Below are 12,500 nucleotides of genomic sequence, written 5' to 3'. Positions count from 1 at the left end.
GCCTTAAAAGAATGATTCTGCAGTACAACTTAAAACAAATTGTTCAACATCATATGAGGCGTAACACTCAGACAGGAAATGACTGCACTCTGTATACCATCTTTATCAATATGTGCCCAGACTGGTATGTGCCAAGCATTGAGCAACATTCTACCTTCACCAGTGATGATGCCACAATATGAACGATAGATGATTGGCTTCAGTAATTTTAGTTTCTGGTATCATTCCTGGGGGGGGGGGTAACATTTGTCAGCATGGGAGAATGGTCAACAAACCATGTTTCTTAGTCTGCATCTGTCCCCTCTATCCTTTCAAATATTGGCTAAACATTGTCCTCCCCACAGTGCCTTTTAAGGCAATGCCAAACTGACAAACCATCTGACATAGCAAGCCTAACCCAAGGGACTCTAAAAGTGCTATGGATTAATGCCAGGAGCCTAAACAAGAAACTCCACTCCCTCCAGGCTCTCCTCACCCTGGCAGATGTGGACATCTGTGCAGTTACTGACATGTGGTTTAAAGCCACATAGAGCATCCCAGCTGTGCAGGGCAACAATGCCTTCCACATATTTATACCAGTTATTGCACAGACAGGAACCAAAGCTGGACGTGTCTCAATCTGTATCAACAACAACTTCATCTAAGGACTAGTCAAACTGGGCAATGCAGTTCAGATTCTCCATGTCCATATTTCCTTAGGCAAAGTCCTATATCATATCCTTGCAAGCTATAGATCACCCTCTATGTCCCAAGAAACCCATAACTAATACTTGGACTTACTAGAGGCTTTAACCTTTCAACCCAGTACTATATTTATTGGAACTTCCAACTACTCCACTATAAACTGGGATACTTCCATGACCCCAGTCTTACAGTGCCAGAAATTCCTGGACTTTGTAAACACAAACACATTGGCCCATATAGTTCACATGACCACTAGGAATGAAAATAGCAATCTTGACCTTGTACTCACAAACTTGGAAGAATGTCGTATTCCCCTCCCCACTCCCACCACTGTAGTAACCTCTATGGTAAGGTCAGACCACAAAGCTGTCTCCTTCCTAATAAAAAAAAAATCTGTAACCTCGGCTAACCCCGTAACATTTAGGAACTATTTTACGGCAAACTTCCTACTACTAAGTGATAACATGTCAGAATCTTAACCCTTCCAATCTTGAGAACTCAATGCCTATTCTGAACTGTTCACAGACATCCTGTACAATCATGTCAATGCATGCACAGAGACAACTGCCTTACCAGAAAATAGCCCAGATAACTAACTCAAAAAAATGCACTCTGGTAGAATCCAAACATAAACAGGTTGCAAAACAAAAGAAAAATCATACCCAGGATTAGGAAGTGCTACACCCAACATGATGAGAACACTATCATCAATGCAAACAACTAAGAGGGCAGATTAGGTCTATTAAAGCCAAATTTGAGGTAAAGATAGCCTGCAAGGCAAAGGACAACCACAATGATTTCTTTAACTATATCTGAAACCTCAAAGGCAGCACACAGCAGTGTGCAGAACCAATTGTAAATGGTGCCATATACATGGAGTTAGAAGGTGTAGCAAATCTGCTGGCCAATACGTTCAGTTCCAGTCTTGTCCTCTCTCTACTCCAGCTGTCCCCTATGAAATATCGTCAAACAACCCATCCACCCCAACTAGTCAGCAGGCCTTAGTTGTACTCTCTAAGGCTAAAAATGCTGCATCAGTAGGCCCTGATAATATTGCAGGATGCCTAGTAAATAGCCTGAAACATGACCTATTGGTAGCACTAGAGTCACTGTTTAATCATATTGTCTAGACAGACCTTGTGCCATGTCAATGGGGAACCGCATTGGTCATCCCTCTGCACAAGGGTGGGCTATTGATGGACCCTGGAAACTACAGACCTGTAGTCTAATTAGTGTCATATGCAAAGCTATGGAAATAATTATCATGGAGATCATTGATAAGTAACTAGAAAACCTTCTAACACTGGGTTGAACCCAGTTTGGTTTCATCAAGGCAGATCGTGCCTATGCAACCTGATGGATTACTTTGAGAAGGTTACCAAGGCAAAGAACGAGGGCAAAATGGTGCATACTGCCTACCTTGGTCTGCCTAAGACATTTGCTACAATAACCCAGTTAGGCATTATAAATAAACTCATAGATATAGACATATGCCCCTGTATTATGCTGTGGACAGCCAACTGGCTCTTAAGACTCAGGAAGTCAGGATAGTGGAGACCACCTTCACTAAGAAAGTAGTCACTAGTGGAGACCCTCATGGCTCTGTGCAAAGTCTACTCCTTTTAACCATCTACTTCTTAGAAGTCAAACAATGTCAAGGGCCTTTGGCTGGCAAAGTTTGCAGGTAATTCCAAACTAGAAGCAGTCAGAGAATTCCCCCAAGACACTAACATCCTATAGGAAGGGCTAACTTAGATAAATGACTTGTGCCAAAACTATGACTTAAAACTCAATGCCAAGAAATGCATAACAGTACCCTATGGGAAGTCAGCAACCCTAGAAAATTACATCAGTAACACACCCTCAGTAGTAGAACCTGTAGTCGGGGATTTGGGTACATCTGTAGATAGTAACCTGTCTTTTGACCAATGTGTGTCTAAGTTAATAAGAAACTCATTCTACGTTGTTTAACTTATAAGCAAGTCATGGTATATAGGTCCAAGTAAGTCATTGTTTCACTGTATTCAGTCCTCATCAGGCCTGTCATTGAGTACAGTGCCCCTTTTGGTATGTACCTGATCAAGCACATGCAAAAACTGGAACATCCATAGAGGTTCCTCATAAAAAATACAGGGTGTAAACAGCATAGTCTCTGCAGAATAGCTCAATGCCATATCTCCATACTATGTTTCCTACAGATTGCTGAGAGGCGTTCATAACCTGGCATAGAAGGCATCCTTGAATCTCACTTTGATGGACCTTTTGCATATCTGCAAAACAAATTAATCTATCTAGGTATTTAAACTTTGCTTGTAACATAAAGAGGGCACTATAGAGGGTGTGATAAACTGAGGGGCTGCCAGCCCAGCTAGATAAAAATGTGTAAATAATTCTATGTCATTGTAAATATTAATATGATCCACAGGCTTGTTTGACAAATGTAAGAAAACTGTGTTATGTGCTGAATTTCAAAAATGTAACCACAGTGCACCCTGCTGGAAGAAAGCTGATAAGTAAGGACTTTTACAACTGTGTGTGATCTCAAGCTCGGAGACAGGATCTCTGGGCCAGGAAATTCTTTCTGTTGTCCTAAGACAGAGATAACTACTAGGTTTCTCATGTAAAGTGTCTTTTATTGGTGTGGCTTTCTGGCAGGTGCAGATTACAAAGAAATGTTAAATTTTAAGTTCGGTGAGCCTGGGAAACTTAAGCAGAAGTATCAACAATGATGTAATCTGAAATGACTCAGCAATAATGTGTATTATCAATTTAACATTTTCTCAGAGAGAAAGATTTAGCATTTTGTATTTTGTTCCGAATCTGACAAAAACTCACCAGCACTGTGCCTTGCTCTGTAAGATCTTAGATCTTCGTATTTCTCTTAGAGATAGACAGAAATAACAAGATTGTGTGTTCTATATTTATGTGACTGTCCTACAATGTTGTTTTAAAGTATTTCCTGTGATTTCTGAATTCTCTAATGTCATTGTGTTGAGTTAACAAGTATTGTCTTGTTGTTATTATTATTATTATTATTATTATTATTATTATTATTATTATTATTAAATATTTTTAGCATTTCAACTGTAGCTGTTTTGTGTAGAGATCATTTAAGCTCTTAGCGTACTTGCATGTATTTGGTGATACTGTATAAGCCACTCCTAAATAGCCTTCAAATCTCAGTCACACTTACCAATTGGATAATAATAACATTGCACAGTAGAACTGGACACCCTTTGGTAAGGGCCTTTATAGTAGCCCATAGTAGTGGTTAGTGGCAGTCAGTGCTACTGTATAGTCTGGGCAGAAGGGGGCATAGCTAGAGAACCTGTGCTAGCCTTCCCCAGGAGTGTCTGTGTGTTTGTGTATAAATCAAATCTCAAAGGGTATGTGTGTCACCTACTTGGGCAGGGACACGAAGCACTGGTTGGACAGAGAGGGTGTTGGAGGTTTTGGCTTGCCCACTCGGCTGAGATCTGAACCCTATAGCTGTGCCAGTGGGGAGTCTTATTGGGGACCTGGAGAGAAAGGGCGAAACCAGCCCCAGACTGACTGTGATCTCTGTGTGCTCTTAAGGGAAATTGTACTTTACTGTTCTACTTCTTCAATGCACTTACTTATATTCAAGTCTCATTTTACCCTGTTAAATCAAGGGGATTGTATAGCTAGCCTTGCTCATGGCTTACTCAGCCTGTTTAAGACACTCCTAAATCTATGGATAAGGCCAGGAAGTGCTGGAATTAAAAGTGTAGAAACAATCACCTACACCTAGTTTACCTTGAACTTAGAAATCAGATAGAATTGCTAACATTTCAGCAAAGCCTCTTATCTAAGAATGAAATAAAATGTTTTAACAACATCCCCAAACAATTATGGAAAGAAATTAAACAATGTAAGGTGATATTACTGACTACCTGCACCCTAATTTTACAGCTACAATAGTCAACCGTAATAATTTTGCCAACCCATATAAAACTTTTTTCTCAGTACCATTATCAACCTCAAAAGCAACTTCCCCCATCGGTGTTTACTAGGCTAATGACCACAAGGGCCTTTATAAGCTTAGCCATGCATCCCAAATCTCTGACAATTTCTGATAACCTTGATAAGTGTAAGCAGGGGCTTGGGAGATGAAACATTTACAAGCTAGGATGTGGGAGAGGAACCATTTACAGGCTGCCTGTGTCCATTAGAGACATAGGTTCCAAACGAGGGATGAATTTTCTGTTCCACATCCAATTGTCCAGGCTGCACTTGAATTGGGTTAGGCAGGAACTCTGCTTTACATGGATGGGGAGCCTGTTCTATAGACTGGGTAGTTTCTGGGATATATATATACCTGTCTCTCCAGTAGGTCCTATTTATATAACAGGCAAGGTTTAAGTCTTTAGAATGGCTAATTCTGGTGCTGTCTGTTCTGCACATATGCCGGAGGTCCAGCAGAGTGGGGTCTGACAATGCCCTGTATGTCAGGCATAGATCTCCCCTCAAAAGCCTGTAGGAGACAGAATACAGGGATAGAGCCTTGAGGCGGTTTGCATAGGACCTTTTGCTTAAGCCCTGTACTTTTTTAGTGAGAAACCTCTGTGGATGTTCCAACTGTTGGCTGTACCTGGTTAGGTATCATTATTGAGCTACCTGAATTACAACTCTGTCATGTCACAGTCTTGTTCTCTAGGCTGCACTTTAAACAATAACAATTATGTAAGTCACTAAATCAGTTTAAAGATTCTCCATACTTCATCCATCAAAATGGTATCTGCCTTCTTAGCCAAACTTCTCATAGGTATATTAAATCCATCTCTGTCCTCTGGCATCTTCCCTGCCTTATTCAAACATGTCACTAATTTATAACTACCATAGTCAATGTGTGCCATTATACAAAGATCTTTAAAAAATTAACAAACAGCTATTAAGACACATAAACCAGTATTGCCTTCTATGGGATAATCAACATGGCTGTCATACTGCATTCAGCACTATGACTGCCTTAAATACGGTTACAGACAACACTTCCAAAAAAATGAATAATGGCCTCCTTACTGAGGGTCTCTTTACGAACTGACCGGAACCTTTGACATGGTTAACCATCCACTATTACTTCACAAATTAACCAGACTTAACTTTGGCAATAACACACTGCAATGTGTTAAAAGCTACCTTGAAAACAACATTTTTGGTATATTACAGTGCTATGTTATTAGAGCCTGGCATATTTAATTATGTTCCACAAGGCTGTGTCCTATGACCACTACTGTTTTCACTTTTCATAAGCAATCTAACAAATAACCTGCTTGGTCTCACTTAATGAACAGTTTAATTTTTAGTATTAAAAGTTTTTTGTATGAGTTGCTTATGGATAGTGATATTTTACCAGAAATGTATAATTGTTTATATTTATCACATCCTATAACACCTACCATATATGGTTTACTGAAACTGCATAAAAATATGGTCAGACCACCCATGACAGCGATTGTTTCTGGAAATCAATGAGCTACTACCCCCTTATCTAAATATTTAGAACAGCAGTTGAGCCCATTACTTAAATTTAGTCGAAGTGTAGTTAAGGATACAAATGATTTTTTGCTCTCTCTGAGAGAGTGGTCATTCAGGAATGAAAGTACTTGTTTTATCTTGGTTACAATGGAGATAAAGTCACTATTTACCATTATACCGAATGACTATGGTATACAGTCCATAAGAGAGTACCTGTTACTACACACCAACTATACTGCTCGTAAGGTTGCAATGTTATGCTCTATGTTAGAAACTGCATTGCACAATAATGTGTTTATGTTTAATGATATAATATCTCATCAGCAAATGGGGCTCGCAATGGGAACCCCCGTTACAAATACTTATGCTAATTTAGAATTATCAAGGTGAAAAGTGCAGTACATTTTTAACAATGAGTTGCGAGATCAGTGTAGGAATGGGAATGTTATATTGTTTAAAAGATTTGTGGATGATGTTTTTATGCTTTGGAAAGGAACTTTACCAGCTGTCAATGAGTTTGTTGCTGAATTAGGAAGTGAAACACAATTTTTAATATTTGATGTTAAGCACTCAGAGATAATGGTTAATATTTTAGATACATGCATCATATATAAAAATAGGAAGTTTGGAACAAAAATTCATAGAAAGGAAGTGCAGGCTAATCGTTATGTATATTCTAGAAGCATGCATCCAAGGCATGTCTGTAAGGAAGTGCAGGCTACTCGTTATGTACATTCTAGAAGCATGCATCCTAGGCATGTCTGCCAGAATGTACTGAAGGGACAGTTCCTCAGAGCTAGTAGACTCAATACTGATGATAATGATTTTGCCACTGAATTAAGTTATATGATTGGTGATTTTAAGATACGGAGGTACAACAAAACACAAACAGAAAAAGAGAGAAGAAATGTGATGAATGAACATGGAAGAAATGGTAAACCTTATCTACATGGTCCTATAAGTAGAAATACTATGAATAATGATGGTAAGGAGCACAGATTATGGTATATAACTAAATCTAATAGACATACTTGTACGGTTAGGAGACTTATTAAGAAAAACTGGGCAATTTTGCAATCTAGCAGCAATATTACTGATATTGTGGGAGCCCAAACTACCTTCACCTATAAGAGAGAGAGAAATCTGAAACAAGTGCTTTGCTGCAAAGATATGGCTAGGAAAGTAAATAGTAATATAAAGAAAGGTACTGTGCCCAGTCATAATTGTGTTTTCTGTAATGAAATTAACACAGATTTAACCTTTATACACCCTATTACAAAGGCTGAGTTTATATTTAAAACTTATGCTACATGCTTTACAGATAATGTTATATACCTTTCTAACTGTGAAGCCTGTGACCATTTTTATATATGGAAAACTAATCAAAAACGTAAAGAACGTATTGGTTCTCATCTCTCCAATATACATAGATGTATTAATGAGAATGTCCTATAAAAACACATTTCTCAGAAAGGTTCTAACCATAAATTTAAGTACAGGGTGCTACAAAAAATTTTCTGTGATGGTAGAGGGGGTAACTTAATTGAGAAAACAGAATTAATAGAGTATAAATGGATAAATTACTTTAGTGCTGATGTTCCACCAGGATTAAATGCACAACATAACATAAAGCCTGTTTTAAAAGCTAAACACAATCATATGCAATACATTTTAATATGAATGTTTATTTAAATGGTTGCATCTTTAAATGTTTTAGCTTATTTACATAATTGATTGTTAACTACCTCTGCATCATTGGCTAGCTGATCCAAAGGATAGTATTTAAATGGTTTTATGGCATTTTATTTTTGTTAAGCATTGAAAAAGACTTTATCAGGAAAGCTATGCTTGTATTTTTGCCTACAATAAATTGTTTTGTGGTAAATCTGTGTGTCTTCAGTATCCCAGTAAGTGGGCTGAACCATAGAGCATTATAACCTGACCCAGACCTCAAGTGTGACAATGATATTTGACAAATTTATTGTAACTATTCAACCAGAAAATTTTGGAAGGTGAGATAAAATAGGAATATCCATTGAAGTCCCAGGCAGACAAATGAAGAACAAAAAACTCCACTGAGATAGAGACCTGAAATGATTACTGAACTCTCAAGTAGTGAGGCACAGCTCTTATCAATGAGATAGTCTGCTACTTTGTGAGCACCCATTAAATCATTCCAAAACATCTCCCTAATGCTCAGTATTTCTACAGTAAGCAATATACTACAGCTTGCCATGCCAAACAAAACCTGAATATGTACTATGGTCCAGCTGTCAGTTCATTTTCACATGCTGTAGCGTTTATTACATCTGTACTGATTATGGTAATGACTGTAAGTTATGAAAAAAATGACGATGTTCTAAATACCGTGTTAAAGGCTACAGTTAGTAATGTTAAAGACTGCCGTACATAGCATGCTTACTTGTCAAATCATTTTTTTGTGATCGTATGTATTGCTATCATTTTCTCTAATCTCCTGAACCCCCGAGGCTAAAAATTGAGAAAGGTCCAAGTGGATCTTATATATGAAATTATAAATAAATCAGATATTTAAGTAAATATGGATAGATAAATATATTTGTGTGTGTGTGTGTGTGTGTGTGTGTGTGTGTGTGTGTGTGTGTGTGTGTGTGTGTGTGTATATATATATATACACACACACACACACACACACACACACACACACACACACACACACACACACACTATATACACATGACAGTAATTAATTTTGTTGATTCTAATTTTGGTCAACATCTGTTTAGATGAAAACATTTGGCCAACTACACAGATGACCAACAGGTGTGCACAGTTCTTGGGGTTGGGAAATATGCCCTTTCTCTGACATCTCTGTGTTAGTATATATAATTATTTGGGGTTAATGCCATTTTTAGTCTATTTTTTTTTACTTTTATTTTTGCATGCACCAAGGCTACTATTTGGCATATCCATAATAGCATGTTGATGTTTGCAATATCAATGTTTTTTGGTCAACATTGTGAACGTCGAAGTTTGGGTGCATTGACCAAAGTCAGTAACCCACATATATGGAACCTATCTAAACATCGAACGTTCACAACTGCAAACATTTTAACATCAGACCAGTAACATCTAAAACTTGAACACAAACTTAAACAAGAAACACAAAACCTGCTTTTTTGCAATACCCCTGCTAATCATATATACAAACTTCAGAAGGGAAAAGAACAACCCCCCACTCCTCATTGTACTATGATCTTACCAAATGAAAGCCTTTCTTGTTCGATGTTTTGGATTTTCTGTGATCCCAATTTGATGTTATATCATTTGCTTTTGTGTACGTTTGATGTTTAGCCAGGGCTCCCCAGATAGAGAGAGAGGGCCGATAGCCTAGTAACTTCCTATGATCCTATAACAGAAAATACACCCCTGGGATTTCACCTGTGTCCCCGCTGGAAAGGGACATTGGGTGCTGACTTGTCGGAGCATGGGCCAAATTCTTGGCTAGGCTTGTAAGGTCCTCAAGGCCAGTAGCCTAGTAACTTCCTATGATCCTGTAACAGAAAATACACCCCTGGGATTCTGCCTGTGTCCCTGCTGGAAAGGGGCATCGGGTGCTGACTTGTCGGAACATGGGCCAAATTCTTGGCTAGGCTTGTAAGGTCCTCAAGGCCAGTAGCCTAGAAACTTCCTATGATAGATGGACAGATGCACATACACACACATTCCCTTGAGTGTGCACACTGAAGTGTGTGTGCTTCACACTGTACCAGTGATAAAATTGCTAACAGTACTTCCACGGGATCCGTCTCTGTCATGTTCTGTTGTCTTTCCAAATGCTTAGTACTGCATTTTCTGTAAATAGCTTTGACACACAATATAGCTGTTTTAGAGTCATGGTAGCTCCTGTAATCATGCCCTGTAGCTCATTTGCCTACGTATTGTACAGCAGCTGTTTTCTTAGCGAGCTACTCCATACTGCTTCTGTGGTAGTAGGTGTTATTGGTCTTTTCCCTGCAATTTATATTATACTGCATTTCTCTGATGAGTAGTATTCTGGTCTCTAGACCTCAGTTACAAACTACAAACAGTAGGATAAATCTCAAAATTGTTAAGCAGCATCTGTGACTTAGCCTCATTGGTGATTTTAAAAGAGTAATTAACAGTTTTGTAATGATAAACTATATTTCAGTTATTGATTACAAAACAGCACAGTTCTTGTTTCTTTTTCTCTGTAATTAAATGTTCATTGATATATTGCTGGTATTTTTGTGCAATTTTGAATGTGTTGGCTATAAGATGCTAATTTAACTGTTTTCTTTCTAAATTTGTTACTACAGATTAGTGACCTTTTCACAAAAGATTTTGAAGAGTAAAAGAACATGACTTCACAACCATGATGACTTGGAGATTATAACACTCTACAGTTTGGTAAGTGAAGGACTGTCCATTTTTGAGTAAAAATGATTTCTGTTAGAATTTTTTTTCTGAATACTCTGCTTTTCCTTAAGGATTTTGTTCTTTATCTCGGTTATCTATTGATTATTATGTTACAGAACGATGTTATTGGTGACATACTGTCCATAGGATTATATGTTTCATGGGAAGCATCTGGTGATTTCTGTCATCTTACCAGGTCCATTTTGTCCTATACATTGTTGTAAACAATCTGGCAGAATTACTGAAGTAGAACATTATCAATGAGTTGCCTGTCTGATGTTTTATTAGAGAAGTAAAGATGTTACATTGACTACTGCTGCCTCAAAGATCTTGTTTTTTTAACTTGATGTTGGCCTTAGGTGCCTTCTTTGTGTCTATGTATTTTATCCATGTTCATTACTTTATGTCAGTCGCCAGTTTCCTCCAACATTCCAGAGACATGCTGTCAGGTGGACTGACAGTGATAAATTGGCCCTCAGGGTGTATGCATATGAGTGACTGAGTGCATGTGAATATGTGTGGCATGCTGTGGAATAGCATCCCATTCAGAGTTCATAACTGCTGTCTTCATTGTTTGTACAGGTATTAGCCCATATCCATTGCAATCATGGATGGACAATGGACGGCTAGGTGGATGGATGGATGGATGGATGGATGGACAGCTAAATTAAGTCCTGTTTTAGCCAATATTTTAAAAGCCTTTACCCATCAGCTGGTTGTCATCATTAAAACTCTGTATTTAATGAATAATCATAGACTAGAGAAATTTCTTCTAGAACATATTAAAATAAGACTAGTGCATTTAGCTGGGACATTGTATTTCCCCTTCATCTTATTATCTTATCTGTTGATTTGGACTGCTTCAGTAATTTGCATATAGAAATGGAGCACATTTTAAGGTGAATGTTATAGTCTGTCCTATTGTCAAGATCACCTGAAAGTATATGGTGTGGTTTTGACAGTTTCTAGATGGTACACTGTAGGTTTTTGGAAATGTTTCTGTCTCATAGATGTTTAGGATTAAGTACCGAGGAATATAAATGAGTATTGGTGGTCTAAGTTCTTTTCCTATGCCGAAGTATGAGGAAGGGGATATGGATGGAATTCAAATTGTGCCTTATATGTATTTCTTCTTTGTAGAATATGTTTGTTCAAGTCCTTTTGTAGAAGCTGCTATGGATATGTAAAGAACATCCTCTTCTTATGTTTGGTGCAGTATACACAGACTGACACATATTTAGAGAAATGTTATAATGCTGCTTTCACTGACAGTGTTACCCTGGTTCACAAAGATTTTGGTACATTATCTAAGGAACATCATAATAATATTACATAAATATATAGTACTGCTCTTTGGGGTCCTAACAGAGACAACGCTAATAATCACAGGAACGATGACTCTAATGGCCATATCCTACTATGTGTAAGACTTGTGCCAACTCTTTTGGTTGTAGTTTGTTAAAGCTGCTAAGTTAGAAACATCTCTGATGAGGATGGCAGAGTTGAAGCACAGATATCAGATAAAGCTGAAAATTAAGCAGATTTTGAACAGTGGAAGGTCTCTGTTAGAGGATGACTGATGAGTAAAAGGCAACTTTTCGTTGGTAGCCTTAATTTCTGACAAGGAGGTAAAGAAAATACATTTAGAGAATATTGTAACAGAGCTCTGCTTAGGAGAGCTAGTAATGGCCTTGTATCTCAGCTGCTGCTTCTATTACTGTCTTGTCTGCTACAGCTCTGGAAAACCTTATGATTTTCCCCTTTATCCTTAAGTCATTTAAAATGTTTTTGCTATTATGTGACTGGGGAGGTTGCATGGGGTTTTAGTTGTAAATCATGATTTTGGTAATAAGCAAGCTCAGTTTTAGAATATACTGCAGCATTTATTGAAACTGTTT

The 12,500-nt window shown here is 37.9% G+C and overlaps 1 protein-coding gene across 10 annotated transcripts in view; it reads left to right on the top strand.

Moving 5' to 3' along the window:
• TENM4 (teneurin transmembrane protein 4) overlaps positions 1-12,500 on the top strand; it is a 4,497,462-nt gene that overhangs the window by 430,959 nt on the left and 4,054,003 nt on the right. For all 10 annotated transcript variants that reach the window (XM_044071318.1, XM_044071319.1, XM_044071323.1 and 7 more), the window contains exon 2: positions 10,503-10,593. The gene's annotated coding sequence lies outside the window, so the exon portion shown is untranslated. The remainder of the gene's footprint in view (positions 1-10,502; positions 10,594-12,500) is intronic.

Source organism: Protopterus annectens, chromosome 5.part0 (assembly GCF_019279795.1).
Source record: "Protopterus annectens isolate FY-2018-M chromosome 5.part0, PAN1.0, whole genome shotgun sequence".
Classification (NCBI taxonomy): domain Eukaryota; kingdom Metazoa; phylum Chordata; order Ceratodontiformes; family Protopteridae; genus Protopterus; species Protopterus annectens.
Note: the sequence above shows the minus strand (reverse complement) of the source record. Positions and strands in the feature narration are given on the sequence as shown.